Raw genomic sequence first — 23,219 nt, forward strand, 5'->3', positions numbered from 1 at the left:
CATGAGACAGCAGGGTCAAAGTGCATTAGTTCTCAGACTCAGGCTTTTTGTAGTAAGAGAACAGTCCCCAAGGTCACTTAAGCATTGATGTCTGGAAAGAGTCGGCCTGCATCTTGTAGTAGTGACCACCAAGGAGAAATACAGTCAAAGCTCTATTCTTTATCCCTGTCCTCTACAGCTGAACAATATCAGGGACGAAGTGATTCCTATTGCGATATTCAAACATATAACAGTTTAGGTGTTAAAAATGTTTACATCTCCAAGCTCACTTCAGCAAAGACTGTGTTTAGAGGGGAAATAAAGCATCAGTTTCGGAGCACTTCTTTTGGTCCATTCATCATGAAATTTTCACACAACATAAAGGTGCTTAAAAGATGCAGAAATGTGAAAATTTAAAAAATGGAGATACTTGTTTTTGTTTTTTAAGACAATGACAATAATTTGACTAAGCTACGGCCAGGACATTTCCACATGTTTAGTAACACCTCAATAACTAAAGGATAAGTTTTCACTGTAGCCTTTGTAGTCACTGAATAATAAGTCTTAAACATTTTTCAGACAGGACTAGTTTAACATGGGGAGGTGGAGTAATGCAAGTTTACCACAAGCTGTCTGTAATGCTTACCAAACTCTCTGCACTCTACACAAAAGAAAGGTGGCACAAAGGGCTCAGCAAAATCATAGAAGTAACACTTTTGGTTCCAAAAGGATCCATGTTTGCTTACCAATATAAGGGTTCTTCCTAGAGTCATTCAATTATGTAGAAGTTCTTTAACCTACAAAAAGGTTCTTCATACTCACATTTACAAAAGTGATTCTCTGAAGAACCACTCACTGAAAAGTTCTTCAGAGCAGTGGTTCTCAAACCAGTCTCCAGTGACCCCAAGATGGTCAAAGATCTCAAAGCAAGAAGGGGCTGGCTTCAATTCTCCAGCCAGGCAACCAGGGTCCTTTGTCATGGTGGACTTTGCATGTTCTCACTGTGTGCTCAGTCCAAAGACATGTAGTCAGGCCAGTTGGAGATGCTAAATTGTTACTAGGTGTCACTGTCATTGTTACCCACTGAGCACTGGGATAGGGTCCAGTACCCCCTGCGACCCAGAACGATAAGCACCTTAGTGTCAGTGGTATTATAACGAAGTTGAAGGGATTGGGAACAACAGCAACTCAGCCATTAAGTGGTAGGCCACGTAAAATGACAGAGTGGAGTCAGCAGATGCTGAGGCACATGGTGCACAGAGGTCGCCAACTTTCTGCAGAGTCAATCGCTACAGACCTTCAAACTTCATGTGGCCTTCAGATTAGCTCAAGAACAGTGCGTAGAGAGCTTTATGGAATGGGTTTCCATGGCTGAGCAGCTGCACCCAAGCCTTACACCATCAAGCACAATGCAAAGTGTTGAACGCAGTGGTGTAAAGCACTCCCACTGGGCTCTAGAGCAGTGGAGATGTGTTGTCTGGAGTGATGAAATCACACTTCTCCATCTGGCAATCTGATGGATGAGATTGGGTTTGGCAGTTGCCAGGAGAACGGTACTTGTCTGACTGCATTGTACCAAATGTAAAGTTTGGTGGAGGGGGGATTATGGTGTGTGGTTGTTTTTCAGGAGTTGGATTCAGACCCTTAGTTCCAAGAGTTCCAAGCAGACCAAGAGATTTTGGACAATTTCATACTCCCATGGGGATGGCCCCATCCTATTCCAACATGACTGCGACCAGTGCACAAAGCAAGGTCCATAAAGACATGGATGAGCGAGTTTGGTGTGGAAGAACTTGACTGGCCTACACAGAGTCCTGACTTCAACCCAACAGAACACATTTGGGATGAATTAGAGCGGAGACTGTGAGCCAGGACTTCTTGTCCAACATCTGTGTCTGACCTCACAAATGCGCTTCTGGAAGAATGGTCAAAAATTCCCATAAACACACTCCTAACCCTTGTGGAAAGCCTTCCCAGAAGAGTTGAAGCTGTTATAGCTGCAAAGGGTGGGCCAACATCATATTAAACTCTATGGATTAAGAATGGGATATCACTCAAGTTCATATGCACATGAACGCAGATGAACAAATACTTTATATATATATATATATATATATATATATATATATATATATATATATATATATATATATATATATATATATATTTATGTAAATATAGTGTATATATGCACAGTTGGAGCAGTACATTTATTTATTTGCAACTCGTTTATTGTAAAATTTCAAGACATGATCAGACACTGGCCTGAATTACTTTGACCAAAATCATTTACAATTATTGGATGACCTGAATGCACTGCTTCATCAAACCACAGCAGAACAACTGTCATTTGTTCACGGCTCATTTGCACATCATATCAATGCTGCAAAGGCCAATGTCATGAAATTAATTAGCAGACTATGTATATTGTGCAGCCATACTCTGTGCAGCCAGTGTGAGATCTACCCGTGTCAAATAAATCGGGAGGTGGGGAAGGATACTGAAGGGAAGGAAGCTAATTTGTATTTTCATTATCTTGTTCAAGGTCAGCTTAGTAAATGGGATTTGTATGGTTGTTGAGGCAAAATTTGCTGATGTGTGATCGGTGTGTGTGCTTGTGTGTGAGTCGCAAAGGCTTTTGTAATTTATAGGTGCATGCATATAAGCTCCATTTATCTTATCTGACAAAGACCTAGTATATGCCATGTCTTTCCAAGTATCTTATCAAGCTGAAAGATGATACAGTGTCATCTTATGACACTAAGTTGGGCACATTTTTATCAAAGGAGCCCAAGAGAATAGGTCAGACTGACATGCATGAGTGTAGATTAAATGTGATGTGTGTGGTGCTGACTGGCGCTCAATAAAACACATCTTCCTTCACTAAAGCTGTCCTGTAGTGGCCCACCTAAGCACAAAAGCAGATACCTAAGGTTTTTTTTTTTTGATTCAGTGCAGTGGAACACAGGGCCTGGAGCTGAAGAAGGAAGAGGAAGATCTGTCTTATCTTGCTGGGCAGATCCTCATATGGCAGTTCTACCTGGCCTTGCAGATATACATGTGAAGAGTTGATTCATCTAGCCTTGAGATGATTAAGTCTTTGTCATGGTCCCTGGCTGCTCCTGTCTGTGCTGGTGGGGGGAAGGGGGGGTCTCCTTTAAATTGGACTTGCTCACCTATGGCACCTTTAGCTGGATGTACACCGATGCAGCCCCATCCAGCCTGGAGCAAATGCAGTTTCGATCCAGCTGTATTTGTCCACTGACAGTAATGAATGAAGTAATAATATTTCAATCAGTGGCTCTCTCACATTCCTTAACACCCGCTGAGTTTCCTTAGTACCATTTTCCATCTTTCCATCCGTCACAAGGAGGAAGGGCAGCGAGTTGAACGCAAAGCAAGTAGAGAGTCAACTCTCTACGATGAGCTGAAGGTGGTACACTTTATTACTGTAGAAACCACATCCTTGCAGATCTACCTTGTTAGAGACTGAAGCCAATCTACTGATGAACAATTTGTGATGATCATCCTCTAGCCCTTCATTAGTGGGCAGTTTCTGACCACAGAGTCTCTCTTGGCTGGATATTTTTGGATGGTAGCAGTGAAACTGATGTGTGTAAAAACCTCTGCAACACTATGTCTGCGAGCTCCACACACATTACCATGCCAGTATCACTGCTGTATTGAAAATGGCCCATCAACCAAATCATATATGGACAACACAGGCCCTGTGGTCAGAAACTGACCCATGATGATTGTACACCTGCAGTATTGTGTAAAAAGGACACACTTTTTATTCTGAAAAAAAAGTAAAAGTAAAGTAAGAAAGATTTCCAAAACTGGAGCTCAAAATACAATGGACACCTTTCTAGTAAATTATATGTTCAGTCAAAAGTCCCATGGAAAAGCCCTTATGCCCCCAATATTGTCAGTACATCGCTATACCAGATAGCCTGTGCCACTACAGTCCTACAGAAAATATTGCCTCACTGTGAGCCATGTTTCAGTGAAATAACCTCATTTATATAGTGTTACTTTAGCTGCCATTGAACATGTCTCATTTAGTATGATATTATAAAGTCTGCCTGGTTTGAAATGCTGGCCCACCAATCCTGAATTTATTGTTTCAAGATGTATGTCAGGGTTCCCTGATGACAAATACAAGGCTTAGTAAGGCTAAAAGTCATGCATTGCTCCTCGTGTACTGTATTCTTCTAAAAACTTCCCTTTCATGTTTCTGTTTTTGTTTTGCCAAGTCAGAGTGATCGTGTATGAAGCTCTGATCTCTGGAACAGTGTGCGCCTGTGGCAGCAATAAACAGACGGAGTGAAGTGAGAGTTGTGCAAAGAAAAACAACAGATTTGGTGCCCTCGTTTTGGGAGAGGGCCACTGTGTCTCGAAACAGAACGGTGCTTACATCTTTCCTGAGCCGATTTTGGGCACCCACCGCATGTTTTAAGGTTGACAGGCAATTTTTCCTGACAGCAAGAGGGCACAGGTTAATATTTGCACAATTATGCAGCAGAATATTTTCACACATTGTCATAAGAGATCCCCTTAAAGAAAACGTCATCTCTCTCTCTCTCTCTCTCTCTCTCTCTCTCTCTCTCTCCATCCTCTTCTCTTTCTGATAAGTTCTTGGGCTGCAGTTCTGCTTGAGAGGAGCTCAATTGAAACAGGCTCCATTTAATTCATTTTAAATCTAACAGATTCTCCTCTGGACCAGTCCTTATATGTAGATAGGTGACAGGTGCTGTGACCCGCACAACGCTTAATCTTTAACAAAAAGAAAGCAAGAGAAATGATTTTAACCTGGACCAAGTAATGCAAATTTAATTTTAACTGAAGAACTTATGACTGAACTATCTGAACAAACTTCTTTGGTCCATGCATGCAGTTTAATATCAATATTGAGGCTATTTTCTGTGATCCATTTCATATATATATATTTATATATATATATATATATATATATACATACACGTATATATATATATATATATATATATATATATATATATATATATACATACACGTATATATATATATATATATATATATATATATATATATATATATATATACACGTATTTACTGACTGTACATTTGCTTTACATAACACAAACTACTGTGATACTTTTTTGCTTACATATTGTCTACCGCTACATCTCATCATATATTGTTACCACTACATCTCTACACTTGTAGCTTGCAATACATTGTTGGCATCACATCTGTACATTTCTAGAATTTTAGATATGTCCAAAAATCTTCATTTGTCCCTCAATCTGTATTCAAAGTCTTAGTTTAGTAGGGAACGTTACAGAAGTTCAAGTCATAGGCCTACATCAGTTAACATTAATTATGTACCAGAACTCTGTATGTGTAGTCCGTATGTATGTGTAGTATTATTATTAATATTAATACATGAATAGTAGTGGTTTGATAGTAGTGGTAGCATTAGTAGGATTGTCCAGTACCGGCTTTACCTAATAAGTGATATAAACAGTTGGGTAACCCCCTAACAACTTCTAGGTAATCAATGTATTTTTATGTTGTCTAAGATGTTCAATTGAGGGGAAAAGCAACTGGTTAGAACATACACATCTGGAGTTAACATTGTGCCATTTGTTTTAGCTTGTAGTTGGACAACAAGAAGTAGTGGATGTGGGGTCTAGCAATGCAGGTTCAGCTTAGAAAAATTTTTAACTTCAGTTTCACAAAACCTAACAAGAACAGACATGGTTAATTTATTTTACAAAGGATATAAAAACTTTCTCTGTTAATCCAGGTTTAGATTCTCAAGCAATTATTTATTCTCATTTGTGATAAACGAGTCAGCAAAGAAGGAAAAAAAGAAATCATAGGATCTAAATATGTAGAGAAAAAAACATCTTTAACAGTAAAAAGCTATGCTGTCCTCACTACCGCCAGTGTTACAGCATATCAGCTAGAAAGGTGGGGCCTCCAAAAATTCCAGCTCTGGACCCTAAAAACCTAGAGCTGGCTTTGGCACAGAAAATGGTTATGAAGTTAAAACTAAACTGTTTCTACCAATATTGCATCCAGCACCTCACACCAATTTATGGCTTAAACAACACCCTTGTCCTGTTTTAATTTGCATATGAATACAAAATATAGCCACAAGTGGCAATCTGTGGGATCCAAGCACCACTATGCAAGTAGTCTTCACATTACCAGTTTCTCTTATAGAGCTTCCTCTTGAGTTTTGTCCACCAGTCTTTTGTATGTTGTTTCAATGCTGTGAGCAAGTTTTTTGAGCTGAGAATAGGACCAAAATAAGAAGATTTCCAAGCCTGAACCCCTAATACTTCTGTCTGTTGAACAAATACAAAAACGAATAGTGTCTTGGGAACTTTCCTAGCTGATATGGCTTGCCACTTGCTTGCTCACAGGATTAGATTGTTTGGAATCCTCATGGTTGCACTCTGATGCGACTGCCCACCCGAATGCTTGTGATCATTCCTCATGACTGGCTGAAGGATGTCGACGGTGAAGCTGGGTGTCAAGGACGGGTGGCGAGGCCCCCATCACCACCAGGGCTGCAGGTCTAGCATAATGAGATTTCAGGCAGTGCTCAGCTCACCCCAGCTGTCAGAAGCTCACCTGTGGCCATGGTAAACACAGCTCACCTCTCGAGACGGCCCGTCTCCGCTCGGCCGCGCCGCACTCGCACGCCACCTGGAGATGTCTAATTGCAGGATAAATCCACTGACAGCGCTGCAAAAATACCATCTATCATGTTTTTTTGTCCTCCGCCTGCCTGGCGTGCACTCTTGACTGGAGGAGTTGGCAGCCGGGGGAGGGTTGGTATGGGAGGGGGGTTGACAGCGATTTGTATCCTTTCCCATACTCCACTGCAGCATGCCAGGACCCATTCTCAATCTCTGCCTCATTCATAAAAAAAGCAACAGCATTTCAAGAGCACTGCTTGCCATCCAGTAAACAGATGCCTGTATTTATGTGCAAGGGCGTTTTCCGCCAGTAATATATCCTCAGAGTGAGATGGAGCGAGAGAGAATAGGTCTGCTTACCCACCACTCTTGCCGTCACATATCTCAGCTTGATGGATGATGTGCTTTTTTCTGTAACCCGTTCGAAACGGAGGGGCGAAAACATTAGGGAGAATAGCGCAGGGCTTCTTAACAGTGCATGATTGTTTCCTGAAGACTGCATGATTGTGTCTCTGCTTTCACTTCCCCTTTGTAGTTCATAATGCGCCACAAATTGATTTTACACACTTTTCCCTTTACTTTCTTTGTTTGTGTGCCTTCAGCTTGGTTTGAGGAATCTATTTCCTGTCTTTATAATGATTTTATATCTTTACAATGAAGTGACGTATTTCATTAGTCATAAAATGAAAGGAAATGTTAGAGTGCTCTAAACGGCACTGCTATATTTGTTTGATTCAAATGTGTACTTTATTTCCACATGAATAAAATATCTCAGAGGACCGAAATATCTCCTCTTGTGTCATAGACATAGTTAAGCCCTATTTGTGTGCCTGACATGGAGCTTCTGAGAAACAAGTCTTAGATTTCTCACTTTGTTAGTTCTCAAACAAGACCATCTCACTGATGACTTAACTACTTTATATGTCTGACTCACCTCAGCCCAAGCCTTAGTTGAATAATATTTACATAAGAAAAGTGTGAGACCTCTTTGCTTTTTTAAATATAGCATGTCTTTTCTAGTTCTCGGAAGCCTTTCAGCAGTCTGTTGATGTAGGAGAAGAAATCACACCTTTCCCATTTGTTCAGAGGTGGAAAGGAACAAATTACATTTACTCTTCTTACAATACTTGAGTACCTTTCTCCGTCTAGCAGAACGTTTTTGAGTAGAAGTAAGTTATGATACTTTTGAGTTTATAATGAAGTACTTCATTCTCCTACTTAAATTGTTTAAGTATTTCAGTATTTAAGAAAGTGATGAGGCCTTATATTATTCTTAAGTAAATATTATTGAGCTAAGGCTTTAGTGAGAGTCAGAGAGTGAAGTCCTCTAAGAGATGGTGTAGTTTGGTCAGAGGTGCCTTAAGTTGTGGATTTCATACCCTCTGCCACATTTCTTGCTCTTCAATTTGTGACCTCTGTGCAATAAAACAGAAGAACTACTTCTTGTCAATAAAACCAGCAAGGACTTTTTTGACCTCTTCTGCCCTCTGCTGTACAAAAACCTGGATTCCTGACCTGACGACAGACAGTGCTATAACTACCTGGCTTCCAGCTACTCAGAGCAAGCCAGTAAAACTAAGGGAGCAGGACTCTGCACCAACAAACCTTCCTTACTGGAACGATACCATATTTCTTATTTGGACAACCGTTCATGTATCATCCTGTTATATACTATAAACAAATGGTTTATTTTATGTCTCCTCAGAGCCTGCACATCTGTACATATTCACGTTTCATTTTTAGCTCTTTTCACATTTCACACAGGCACAGAAACAGGAGCAGACACAGGAGAACGCAGAACAGGAAGCGAAGGCGCAGGCATAGAAACAGAAGCAGAAACAGACAGAGGATGAAACAAAGGCCGGGAGGGAGGACAAGGAGGCACAACATAAAACGATACTGAACGAGGGACAACAGAAGGCGCAATAGGATGAGGAACACAAGAACGTAAGACAGACCACGCAAAAGACAAAGGAACAGAAACAAAAACAGACAGAGACACAGAAACGGACTCACAAACAGACACTGGGACAGAAAGAAAAGGAGAGAAAGGAACAGGAACTACCACAGGAACAGGCATGGGCACAGACACAACAGTAGGGAACAAGACCACACCAGGGACAGAGGAAGGCAAAAACAAAGGAACAGAAAAAACAGGGGACACAGAAGCAGACAAAGATGGAACAGGGGGCCCACAGGGAGCAGTAGACACAGGCAAGGGTGGTACAGGTGGGAACAAAGGGGTAGCAATGTCCACAGAGACAGGTGGGCCTGCAGTGATGTCCACAGAGGTAGGTGGGCCTGCAGCGATGTCCACGGAGGCAGGCAGGCCTGCAGTGACATGCGCAGCGACTGGTAGCAGGTCCGGAGGCGCAGCGACTAGCGGACTAGCGGTGGGTCTGGAGGCGCGAGCGTGCCACAGAGTGCGGCCACGGGAGCAGGCGTGCCGTGGGTAGTGGCCACAGGAGCAGGAACTCGGGTGGTGGACTGCTGCACCAACCTGGAGGAACAAACAGAAACGGGACCCTCTCAGCTACTCCCAAGGCTCACTCGAGCTTTTGGAAGCTTGCAGTGGCACTTGAGAACAAGCTGAGTGCCGTAAAAAGGGTTTTCTGCATGTTCCATCTGTCTATCCTCGTCTTGCGCTACAGGTCGCTCCTCCTTGCAGCGTTGCTGAAGATAGGTAGACCCAAGGCGCTTACCTGAGATCTTGTCATCATTAACCAAAGCCAGATGTTTCTTCGAAGTTTTACAGGAATGACAAGATGCCTGTCTAGCCTCAGCAACAGAGGATTTGCTGTCTCTGGCTTGGCGACATTGGGACACGGGTAACTCAGGCAGCATCGAAACAGCCAGAGTTTCATCCCAACGGAACAACCACATACCAGAGTCTTACTTACTCACTGTGTCCTTTAGTGGCTGGTCTTTCTGTAAAGGTGTGGAGCGATGAGGAGGCAGATGCTTGTGCGAAGACAAGCAAGATTTATTCGGGGCAAATCCAGGGTCATGGTCATAACAGTCCAGGTTCAGGGAGCCAACATGGAGATAAGGAGGACCAGACATAACTCAAATGCACACAGGGAAAACCACACAATGGAGCCAGAAAACACCAAAGGATCAAACAACTCACTTCAAACAGTACAAACAGTACAAACAGTACATACAATACAAAGACCGGAACTAGACTAGGGATAACACAGGGCTCAAATACAAATGGGGATAACGAGGATTCACAAGACACAGGTGGAAAACAGGTGGGAACAATCGAGGGTGGAGTCAAGAAACAAGGGGGCAGATCTGGGAGGAAGTCAAACAAAGAAGCACATGGACATGTAAACAGACGCACATGGAAGATTGGAAGGGGCCAATTGTGACAATATACAAAATTATAATTTATAGGGTACTTTGTAATGGCTATCCCAAACTCTAACCCCTAATTTTTATTCAATGCTGTAGTTTTTCATTTCAGTACTGAAACAAAGAGTTTTAGTTCATAGGCAGAGCATTATAGATAGATAGATAGATAGATAGATAGATAGATAGATAGATAGATAGATAGATAGATAGATACTTTATTGATCCCGAAGGAAATTTAGGCATCCAGCAGCAACAACACAATACAGTAGGAAACATATTCGACATCTATCAAACACAGAACAATAGAAAATATATATTAGTCACACTCCTACATTTCAGAGCAGGAAGTGTGGCAAGCAGTTAGATCCCATTGTTTTGGAGTACATACATTTAAATGACTAAAAAGTAGTAGAATGGTCCATATAATTTAGATTTAAATATTATAACCTATATACCAAAAAGTATTTCACTCAATAGCATTCTGGATATTCATTTATCAATTCTTAATGTCCATGTTGTGAGTCATTTTAGAGTTATACATATATACTGTTCATCACTCTGTTACTGAGAACATGAAACTTTGGGGAGCAATTCCTTTTGAAACAATAGTTCAAGTACTTTTAAAAATTCAAGCACATTTGAATCAAGCTGACTCGATGCATTACATTTTTTAGGCTTTTGCATTGTCATTATTTGTAAACAAAGACAAAACGAAAGCCTGTTGTGTTTTGATAGATTTGACAATGGTGAGATTGTGCTCATGGTGTATCAGCAGCATGACACTATCACTGACTTCCTGACTGTTAATTTGATATAAACAGAGATGACGGAACAAGGCTTCAGAGCCTTCGTCGGAATGCCCTTGTGAGGTTTCTTCCTGCCGCTTTCTCTCTAATTAAAATATGTCGTGCTTTTAGGCAGGTATGGTACAGGATTATTCTTTATGCATGTCCTCTGTCTTGAGGAAGCAGAGCTGCTTTCTCTCCACATTAGTAGGCAAACCTGCACACCGGTCCACATTCAAATGTTCCTGTAGGATTTTGTAAGTTAACATTTACAAGCATCATGCCTCTGTGAGGCCCATCAACTGTGGATTACATTACTGAGAGCATAAATCAGCAAATAAAGCAGTCAATGAGGCTGAACAGGAACAAAAATTCACCTCTAAAACTTTTTCACACAAACATAAACAGTGGTTTTATCGAAAAGCTTTCAGCAGAAAAAAGGTTGAAGAAGCTAAATAAGTTACATTCATGCAAAAGTGTCACAGATTTGAACACTCGTACAGTGTGGATCCAAAAGTCAGTACATTTCAGCTTTGTCTGTTTTAGGCCAAACAGATGATACAGGGTAATACCACTACTAGGCCATCACAGGCCCAACCCAGTCAGAGAAAAATCTGTTAATGTAGCCAAATTTTTAACATAATGAAATTTGATTTGTGTTTTCTGACTGTTGTTATTGTATTACAGTCAATCAAATCTTTACACTCAATCTTCTTTTCTCAGCTCTCCAATCACTGCTTAGCAAATGTTGCTGTCTGTCATTGCCTCAAGACTTCAGTTCCTTAGCAATGCACAAATGTTTGAATTTGCTCTACTTGTGGTTTTAAAATGTCATTTAGGATGATTAAAAGTGAGATTTATAGACTACATTATTTTCTACCAGCCCAAAGAAAAAAAATATATAAAAGCATCATCATTTTCTGTTTTCTGTAAATTTGGTACTTTTTTTTTTACTACAAATGCTGAAAATATTAAAGCTAACATCTATCATTACTTCATACACCAAGTCATCAAAGGTAAGACATAAATGAACCAAAAATACCTGGCTAATGTCTGGTTTTTAATTAGTTATATTGCCTCCATTGGGGAGACAGGCCTATGGCGAGACGTTGCTTTATTATAAAGGATGCTGCAGTGTTTGTTGTATTTGTGTGAATCCAGCTTTCTGATTGATTGCTATTGTTTTGTATCATCATGGAGCAGAGGCACAGGATTAGGTAAGATGATAACTGTATAGCTGTCAGGAATAAACTATAGCTGGTTGCAATAACCCTGCAGGATACAGCGGATATGGAAATTGTATCAAACAAGTGGGCCTACCCACTTTTTCACAGACCTACAAAAGAAATTATTTTTGTCTACCCACTGGCATGATAACTCAATGAACTAATCAAAATGCACTAATGCATGGGTGCCCAAGTGACACCACTGTCTAAGCACTGACCAGATTGTCATCAGCAGGTTGTGCGTTTGACTTTTGGCCATTATGGCCCTGCCCTTCAGCCCAAGACAGCAGTTCCTGATCAAGTTGGATGTTTTGTTGATTTTCTAAATTAAAATAAGTAAGCATACTTTACAGAGAACACAGTTCTGTACGTGTTAATGCACAATAAGTGTTTATTTTCTGATTTTAACATATTGGGGGGAAAAAAAACAAAAATGTGGGCTGTGAAAAAATCCTGACATGTTTATATTTTATCTTATATTTTTTCCAATATTTCAAACTCAACTGTTTAGGTTTGTTCCTTATAGAGGATACGTACATTTTATGTAATGTGACCTGGTATGTATTGTGACCTGGGGTGAGCAAACCTTTGGATATGGCCTAGCTCTCTCTGGGTGGGTTGGATGGCACTCCCTGTTCTTGCTACCCAACACAAGCATCTGTTAGCTGATGTAACAGAATTGGCAAGTACTATTCTCCTCCAAGGAGTATGAAAACATCCAATGGCTAGAAGCATGTGCTAACATTCACCCTTCCAGCTTGGTTGGATCAGTGACTGGTAGCTGTGGAATTGGAAATGATTCAATTTGGGAAAAAACTGGAAAAAGAAAAATACGCTTGACAACAAATAAAGGTTAACAAAAAGCTTTTTTGGAGCAATGCAATGGTTCTTTTAAAGACCTATAGTAGCACTCCTCGGTCATTTCAAGTTTAAGTGCACGAATAAATACAGCTTATTGCAATATATTTTTTATCTTTTTAATTATGCCTTCATTTTATGTGTTAATTATTTAGAAGGCTTGCAAAAATGAATACCATATCATCTACGTTTTGGCCCAACCAAACTGCATAGGCTATACATCTCGCAAGTCTAACTACATGATGCAGTGACATTACAGCCATCAGCACAAATGGACTGTTTTATTAATAAAAATTAGCCAAATTTGTGGCTTATATTTTTGATACACTGTACTGTTCTCACTACAGACAACTAAGGTTGTGTGTTATTCTGTAGTCTGCATTAACTCCAGGTCTAAGATGGGTGCCTTAATGGCATAAATGAATGGGATTTTCAAAAGTTACCCAGTACATTCTGTCCTGTTTTACATTTTATTGAACGTCACTGGATTTATTTAAATATTTGAACACAAGATAGTTAAGGAGTAGAAATATGAACATTGCTACATCAGAACTAATAGCAAGCTAGCACACCTGCGCATTAAAATGATGTCACGTGAAAGTCTAGTTTTAAACTTCAACACTCATATAATAACAGCAGGTGCTCCTTATGTCCTTTACTACTACTGAATAACTCCCCATCCTGTGCAGTCTGCTGCTGTTGCTTCATCTGCCTTGTGTGGGTGTTCACTGCTCACCAGCCTTTTGTACCGGTTTGACCACCGTGGAACTTCATGCTGTACAGCACTTTGCAATACTCACCTGCATGCCACTGACCATCCTGATGATACTGCTGCATTTTGTTTAATCACAGACAATCTCTTTTTCTGCTTTTCTCCTTTTCCATATCTTATACTGCTGACCAAACCCTATTCTCTACTGTTGTTTGTTATCCAGTGTCAACCAGAAGAGTTCTTGTTCTTAGGGAGTTTTCTTGCTACTATCACCATTGGCAAAGCTTGCTGTTTTGTTTATGCTGTTTTTGTACCTGCCTGTTTTATGATGTCAACTCTGTGTGTAGCGGGATTAACTTGCATGTAACAAAATTCATCTCCCCTTCTTAATGACCTTGTATTTCAGAGGATCCAGTACCATTCAGTGGAAAGATGTATGCAGGTGAGTCTGGAACCATTTTGTTAACCACAGGACATGATAGAGGCTGTTTTTGCCATAGGAAAACACAGAAGTTCTAATCAGAGTCAAAGTCATCTATATTGTCACTTCTTCTCAAAACAGATATTTTGACAGAGGACCAAAATATAGGTTCTCCAGGACACAGTGCTACATTCAACATAGAACACCTGCAGACGACAGTACAGACAGACAATAGCTATTGGTTCAAAGCAGCAAGAATAGTTACCCTGGTAATTAGCAATACTACTTTAGCAACACAAGCACAAAGATGAATAAAACTGTAGACAATGTACAGATTAAATTGACTATAAAGTGATACAACTTCAGTGTGCATATAAAATGAGTGAGCTAGTCAAGTATTTGAGTGCAGAAGGTGCAACAGATGTACGTGAGTAGTAAGGCTGAAGTAGCAGTTCAGTAAGAATGTTTAAAGGTCCATCAAGTAGGTCCGTTCAGCTATTTCACTGCCTGCGGGAAAAAACTATTCATGAGTCTAGAGAACTTGGCCGGGTGCTCTGTAGCCTTTTTCCAGATGGGAGTGGTGTAAACAGTCCATGTGATGGATGAGAGGGATCCTGCCTGATGCTGCACTCTTGTTTTTTACTCCATTCGGTGTAGATGTCCTCAAAGGCAGGGATGCTGGACCCAGTGATAAACTGGGTAGTCTTCACTACCCATTGCAGTGAGTAGTATGTATCCTACACCTCTGATCAATTTATGACCCCAGTGTGATTTATGACCCATGATTTATGATCCTTGATTTATGACCCCTCTGTGACAGGTCAATTTATGACCCCTCTGTGACAGGTCAATTTATCACCCCCCTCTCTGTGACAGGCCGTTTTAGGGACAGGTCAGCCTGTGGTGTGTGTTTTATGACACCCCTCTCTGTGACAGGCCGGTTTGAGGGACAGGTCGGCCTGTTGTGTGTGTTTTATGACACCCCCCTCACCCCATCCCTTTCTACCACCAACACACCGTTGTTGGGGGAGCAGGGTGTGGCTTACATATGATGTATTTAAGCATTCTCCTCACTGGTGGATTGCACAACTGTTGCTGCAAAATGTCTTCTGCAAGTGTAAATCAAACATTTCTTAGTGCTTCTACAGCAACTCTGATTGTTAATTCTAGTGGTTATGATACCAAATTGGGTTTTGCGCCGAGAAAGATGTTATTGCGATGCGTTTCCTTGCTGGTCTTGCATTTCGGGGATGTTAAGATTAACCTCTTTGATTCTCTGGCTTATGACGTTTTGTGGGATGGTCAAACAGAATCACCACCCACTGCAATGCCTGTTTAAAGGGTTCCACCATCTATATCGAGACATTACGCTTCACCATGTTTAAGGATTTTCATTCATCAGGCCACCCTGGCACTCATGGTCTTGTGTGGTATAGAAAACCTGACAACGGGTTTGTTGAAGATTATCGGTTTTCAGAGGTTGATTATGCACCCGTCGACACAGCCAGTAGTCTTGTGAACTACAGCCATGATGAACCAGCAGCGGCCTGCGTGACACCAAACCACAGCTTCTCGGATCATTTCAGCAGCGATACCAACACTGATGATGATAAGGTGTGCGGTGGGGATCAGCCAACACTATCCAACACATCAGACAACAAGTGGTTAGACCATATGTGTGAAGATTTTACACATGCGAATATGACTTTCCTGCATAAACTGTTTTGTTTATCAGTACCAGCATGCATGGAAGATGATGAAACACTCCTCGAAGCTCCTGAGTGCAAGCCTAAAACCGCACCAAGTGAGGATGTCGATGACCGAGTATGTGGTACAAGATTAAAATTTATAAAGTCTGCTGTTGTTGTAATCCTACAACACATCATAAACGACAAACTGGAGGAAAGGTGTCTTGGCTGTGAAGTGGACCACCCCAGTCAACTTCGACATTCATGTCTGTTTGAGCCAGATATCTTCTTATTTGAAAAATACTATGATGATATAACGCAGGTATTGTTCACACCTGTGTTGAAACATGCCATAGGCGGTCTTCTGAAGTGTTTTGGAATACATCTGCCTCTTCTGAAGATTCAAGGATGTGCTGAAACAGTTGTCTGTGAATTACAGAACGAGCCATACATTGTGGAAAAGTTGCAGGAAATAAGAGTGAACCTGGTCGATCACATATCTGGATAATTTGTCTCTGACGCTGTTGATTGTTGGAAAACGGGTTCAACGACTAGCAGCGTTGTTTAAGACAAACAGGGAATGTTTGTGGTTACCAGGGTCTGTCGTATTGAAGATTGTGTGGTTGATTTTAGCCTCTTAGTGTGTATGATGTTGATGCTAAACGTTTACAAAATTTTAAGAATCAAATTGATGTTGTCAAATTGGTGTCAGATGAATGGGGGCATTTGACGCAGTTATGTATAGATTCTAATGAATCAACCAGTGTGACTATCAGTAGGATTCTGCCTAACAATGCAATGAGAATTAGCCATGTGCTTTGCCTGTGTACATACATGTGAGATGTTTGTGTGACGAAACTTTCAACAAAGAAACCGATTAATGTTTGTAAAATGGTTGAAACATTTGTTGAATACATGGTTGAGAGAAATGTGGATGTGCGTGTGAAATTTCTAGATTACATTGACGCACTGTCAGTTGTGAATAAAACAGTAAATCAAACTAATTTTTGGTTCATTATTTTCAGTGATGGTGTCTGTGAACATGTCAGATCTTATGAAATCAGTATATTACACACTTTCAAATTCTGGTTCATTAGGTGGTAAAAATCATTTGAAATAGACCGTTTTGTCTGTTTGATCAAGAGATTTCAGATTGGTTAGCTGGGGAGGATGCATACACGCTTCACACACCCATTTGGCTTAATTACAAGAGAAACAGGGTTATAATGTACGGTATTGACTCGCAATTCCAAGCTGATCTTGTTGATATGATTGCATATTCTAAGGAAAATGATGGTTATAAATATATGTTGATATGTATTGATGTGTTAAGCAAATATGCATGGGTCCGTTTGTTAAAAAAGAAGTCGGGGGTAGAAGTCACTAAAGCGTTTGCATCCGTACTAGTGGAAGTTAGAGTGCCTCAAAAGTTGCAGATAGACCGGGGTAAAGAATTTTTTAACAGACATTTTCAAAACCCAGTATCAAAAAACAAAATGCATTTTGCTACAGGCAGCGAACTAAAGGCGTTTTAATAGAACTCTAAAAAGCCGTATGTGGTGATATCTAACGGCTATAAATTCAAAAAGGTTTGTCAATGTTTTACAAGACATAGTGTGTGGGTACAACAACAGTTATCATAGAAGTATAAAAATGAAGCCTGTCGATGTATCCAGTGAAAATGAATCCATCGTTTTTAAAACACTGTATGGTGTGGGAATGAGAACTATACGCATGAATTTTTCATTGTATCAGACCGCATCCTTCGACAACCGCCCGTTTATAGGTTGATAGATTATGACGGTGATATTATACAAGGCTGTTTCTATGAACAAGAGTTGCAAAAAATAATTGTTCCTGGAGAAAAAAAAATTCTAAATTGAAAATATTTTAGATAAAAAAAAACAAGGAAAAAAAAACACTGGTTTTAGTGAAATGGTTGGGTTGGGTTCCTGAAAATGATGTATTGGACATACAAAAACCTTAAAAAGATGCATCACATTTGTGAATGTGTTCATTACCACAAACGACCAAGCATGGGTGACAGCGGATTTTGTATTACTTTGCCATGCAATTCATCTATAGGTGTATACCCTGATAATCAAATTTCTAATTATAGAATAAAATTGGCAAAACCCATCGATTTGAAAGGTGACTGGGAAGTGGGGTTGGTAGAGTTTCAACATGGAAAACGTTGGTTGGTTGGTTGGACGAGGTTGATGTTACATTTATAGTGATTGATAAAAAAATTGCAAAAAACTATTCAAATTAGACGACCTACAGGATATTATAACAACACACCCATGTTGATTGATGAGATCAATTTTCATCTAGCGCAACACTTAATACACCTTGGTTACGATCAAATAAGGCACAAGGTTTATATCAAGACGAGTCCTGGTATAGGCTTAGTTTTTCATAGGAAACTAGCAATCATTTTAGGTCTAAAACCAGGGGTGGTGCTAGAGTCTGCGGTTAAAACAGGTGAGGGGGATGCCTTTCAGAAACAGTATGGTCCACACGCCGTTGACATCTGCGGAGGTTTCTACACATTTTATATTTACACCGACATCATCGATTACCAAACAGTTTGTGACAGCTTTGTACCTCTGTTACAGTGTGTACATATATCAGGGAACAACAACGATATTGTCACTGTTAGATACAGCAAGCCACACTACGTGTCAAGACACACAATTTCCTACGGGAAGGTGATCGCAAAACTACACTTTAGACCTGTAAAACACCCAATCAGGTTTTAAATGGAGTCTTTCAACATGTACACAATGGACCCTGAACGCTATGTCTCTTACTACCAAAATCAAGCAGGCGCTATCATGCCTGGCTATACAGGTAGCCTGGCAATGTATAGAGCTGGCTTTGGTGGTATTTTTAGAAATTTATTCAGAATGGCTATACCATTGTTCAAGAGGGGGTTTAATTTAGCCAAACCTCATCTAAAAACAGCGGCTAAAAACATTGTAACCGATATAGTCAACAAAGGATTGACACACGCAATGCGAAAGAACCAGGACGGATCAGGCATGTTAGTAATGGCTCGAAAATCTGTGAAACGTCCACCTGGAAAGAGGCGTGGCCGACCTGCTAAGAAAACCAAGCATGAGTCGAAAAAATGTATAGTTTCAAAAAGGAAGAGAAAGGGGAAGCAGACCATGCGACCATCTTGTAGAAAGACTGTAAACACTATTTTCTGATCATGGCTCTGCTTCACTGCTTGTCTGAAGAATGTATTAAATCAGAATTGGACCTTTTTACAGTACCTTTAACACAAGCGGCTATTGAGAAAAACACTTATGTCAAAATTCCACCGCTTTCTTCAATATCCAACACGGCTCCTTTGGAGTTTTTCATAGCTGGACATGAAGAAGATTATACGGATTTGAATAACACGTTCTTGTACCTCCGACCTTAAAATCACGAAACCCGATGGAAGTGACATTGATGATGGTGTTGCTGTGGGTATGATGAAACTATCCCGGAGCTACAGTATTTTCACAGGTTGATGTGTCCCTAGGTGACAGGCTGATATCACAGCGTTTTCCAACAATCAATCAACCTCTGAAAACCGATAATCTTCAACAAACCCGTTGTCAGTTTTTCTATACCACACAAGACCACGAGTGACGGGGTGGCCTGATGAATGAAAATCCTTAAACATGGTCACTTGAGTGCTGAGAAACTAAAGCGGTATGTCTCGATATAGATGGTGGGACCCTTTAAACAGGCGTGGCAGTGGGTGGTGATTCTGTTTGGCCATCCCACAAAACGTTATAAGCCAGAGAATCAAAGAGGTTAATCTTAACATCCTCGAAACGCTCGCGAGACCAGCAAGGAAACGCATCGCAATAACGTCTTCCTCAGCGCAAAACCCAATTTGGTATCATAACCACTAGAATTAACAATCGGAGTTGCTGTAGAAGCACTAAGAACGGTTTGATTTACACTTGCAGAAGACATTTTGCAGCAACAGTCATGCAATCCACCAGTGAGGAGAATGCTGACCTGTCCCTCAGTACTGCCTGTCACAGAGAGGGGGTCGTAAAACACACACCACAGGCTGACCTGTCCCTCAAACCGGCCTGTCACAGAGAGGGGGTCATAAATTGACCTGTCACAGAGGGGTCATAAATCAAGGATCATAAATCATGGGTCATAAGTCACACTGTGGAGGGTCATAAATCATAAACTGATCGAAAGTGTAGGATACATACTACTACAGTGCTTTCCTGTCTGAAATGGAGCAGTTTCCATACCAGACAGTGATGCTGTATGTGTATAGGATGCTCTCTATGGTGCTTCTGTCAAAGCAATTGAGGAGGAGTTGTGCAGGCCAGCCCTTCTCAGTTTCCTTTGGTGAGGTGGTGCTGAGTCTGCTTCACTAATGAGGAGGTGTTTAGGGACCAAGAGAGATTGCCAGTGATGTGCCAAGAACTTAACGCTGTGTCTCCTCCATTGTCTGTTCAGTCTTGATCACATTCAGAGAGATATTGTTGTCCTTGCACCAGTGCTCCAGCTGCCTCACGTCCTCTCTGTAGGCCAACTTATCATTGTTGGACATGAGCCTTATGACTGTAGTGCCATCAGCAAACTTGTTGATGTGATTTCTGTGATGTTTGGACATGCAGTCGTGGATGAGTCTGTTCAGCAAGGGACTTGATGCGTATGCAGTCTTAGGGTGATGTTTATAGAGCATGATGGTTTGTTCTGGATCCTGACTATTTGAAGTTTGTTACTCAAAAAGTCTAGAACCCAGATACAGAGAGTGTGTGAAGTTTGCTTACTAGTTTCTTCGGGATGTTGGTGTTGAATGCTGAGCTGAAGTGGACGAATAGATTTCTAACATAAGTGTACTAGTTGTCCATGTGTGATAAGGCCAGGTGAATGGCAAACTCCTTAAACACATGCCCAAGAATGGTATTAGGGCCTGCAACAGGGTTCTCTTCATAACAGCTGCATTCACACACCTTTTTCACCAGATCTTCGCTGCAGCCTCAGTTTCAGATGCTTCAAAATGAGCATAGAAATTGTTTCAGGCATCCAGAAGGACATTGGCACAATTGAGGTGATCCTTCCTTCTGAAGTTAGTGGCAGTTTGAGTACAACGCTACATATGTTGTATGTCATTGGTTGTGAAATGTTTCTGTATTTTCAGTGCATATGAAGTCTTGGCTCTCTTGATGCCAGGGATGAGGCTGATGTGACCGGCACTTTACCGTTCCGCATTCCGCTCTTGCAGAACAGTGGCTAGAAATGAGACAAGTGCTCATACACAAACCTTTATTCACACAGACACTCTTCCTCTGATATTCCCAGATGATGATTTTTGTTCACACAGAAGCAGGTTAGTTATCCAGTGAAGCTGCAGATGTAGGCCATGCTGCTTTGAAGCCATGTTTCAGACAGAATTAAAGCACAGCATTCCCTCATCTTACATCGTAAGTCAGTCTGAGCCTGAGCAAGACCATTCTTTTGTTGAGCAAGTGAACATTGACTGAAAATAAAGAGGGTACAGCCAGTGTTCTGACAAAATTTGCTACCTTGTCCCAACTGTAGGTGGGATATTGTGATAGAATAAATTCACCTTATAAGAAAATCATATAAGCATTGAAATGTAATTGAAATTTAAATTTTAACAGTCTAAGTCATTGTATAAGATAAAGTTGCCAGCATTAAAAGAATGAACAGGACATTTTGGTAGCCTAAATCACCTTACTGGGGGTAAGTAGTAACATTAAGCTTAGTCTATACAGCAGACTTGAAGTAGGACTTAATATTAAAAACAGAAGTTCTAGTCTACACTAATGATGTGTGTGTGCTCAGTAGGACAACTAGATGGGTGGGACAAGTTGTTTAAACACTGGCCTGGAGGAGTTAGCTTTTAGCCTGCCTTGGTCTCCAGTGCATCTAACACATTTGTGCTTCGATTTCCTCTCCCAGGTGAGCTGTCAGGTGAGAATGTGCTGTCTGGGCCTGGTGTCCAAAAAAGCTTAGCTCCTTCTCTAGCTCTGCTTGTAACACCCATCACAGTAAAACATTGTATTTGTATTAATAATTAGAACACCATTATAGAATATCTCAGAGGAACTTATTCAAACCTCAGATATCTTGGTCTGGTTTGTTCTTTGTTACTGGGGTATTATAATGCCTAGATCAAAGGAGCTCTCTGTGGTCTTCAGAATCTGTGTTGTACATGCCTACGTGTCTGGGAAGAAGATATCCAAAATATTGGAAATCAGTCACTCTTCTGTCCATAAGATAAAAGATAGAAGATTTTAAACCTCTGCCAACTTATCTGGGCCAGACCACCCCAGCAAATTTAACCTGAAAGCAGACCATAGGATGCTAAAAAAACGTCTTTAAGAACCCAAAAATTTCTTCACAGGATCTGCAGGTAGTTCTTGCTACTGTGGATATTGAAGTGCATGAATGTACCACCAGAAAAAGACTGTACAAATTTGACCTACATGGAAGGTGTGCCAGGAGGAAGAACACTAGGGCAAGACTAAAGTTTGCTTTTGAATATCTAGGCGAGTACCAGGACTTCTGGAGCAATGTGCTATGGAAAGACGAGTCAAAGAAAAGAAGAGTTGTTTGGACACAGTAGCAACAGCCATGTTTGGCTACTACTTGGTCAGAAGAACCACATACAAGCTATAAAGCAGGATGGTGGAAATGTCTGGGGCTGCTTTGCTGCCTCAGGGCCTGGCCAACTTGCAATCATAGAATCCACAATGAATTCTCTTTCATATTTGTGCTTGAGGAGAATGTGACCTCATCTGCAAAAAAGTTGAAGCTGAAGAAGTGGACTTTCCAACAGGATAATGATCCCAAATATACAAGTAAATTCACCAAGGAATGGCTGCAAAGGAAGATATGGAGGGTTGTGGAATGGCCTAGTCAAAGCTCAGATCTGTATTCCTTTGAAATACTGTGGGGGGATTTGAAACGGACTGTAGATGCAAGAAATCCCTCAAACACTGCACAGTTGAAAGAATTCTGCATGAAGGAATGGGCAAAAAGGTCTCTCAGTAGATGCCAGAAACTGGGAGATAGTTATTGGAAATAATCTGTATAAAGTTGTTTCTGCCAGAGGGGGCAGTGCCACTTACTGATACCTGGGGTGTACTTAATTTTAAACAGACAATCATTTTTTTTTAATTAATGCAAAGTCATTTCTGATGTTTTTTTGTTTTATAAACTCAAGATCAAATACTGATGTGTCCACATATGGTAAAAAAGAGAAACATTTCATGTGGTGTACTTGCTTTCTCATATGACTGTATAACACTGAATGACAACACAACTTCAGTATTCTATAGCCTCTAACATCATCTGTATAGCTGTCTGTGGTTCTTTACATTTGCTTTTTGTAATAAATATATTACAAAACACTTAGCATATAATTATATTAAGTCTTTTAATATGAATATGTAAATAGCAGTTACAGTTGTACTTGATGCCCAGCCTATCCTACCAA

This window comes from Pygocentrus nattereri, chromosome 13 (assembly GCF_015220715.1).
Source record: "Pygocentrus nattereri isolate fPygNat1 chromosome 13, fPygNat1.pri, whole genome shotgun sequence".
Taxonomy (NCBI): Eukaryota; Metazoa; Chordata; class Actinopteri; order Characiformes; family Serrasalmidae; genus Pygocentrus; species Pygocentrus nattereri.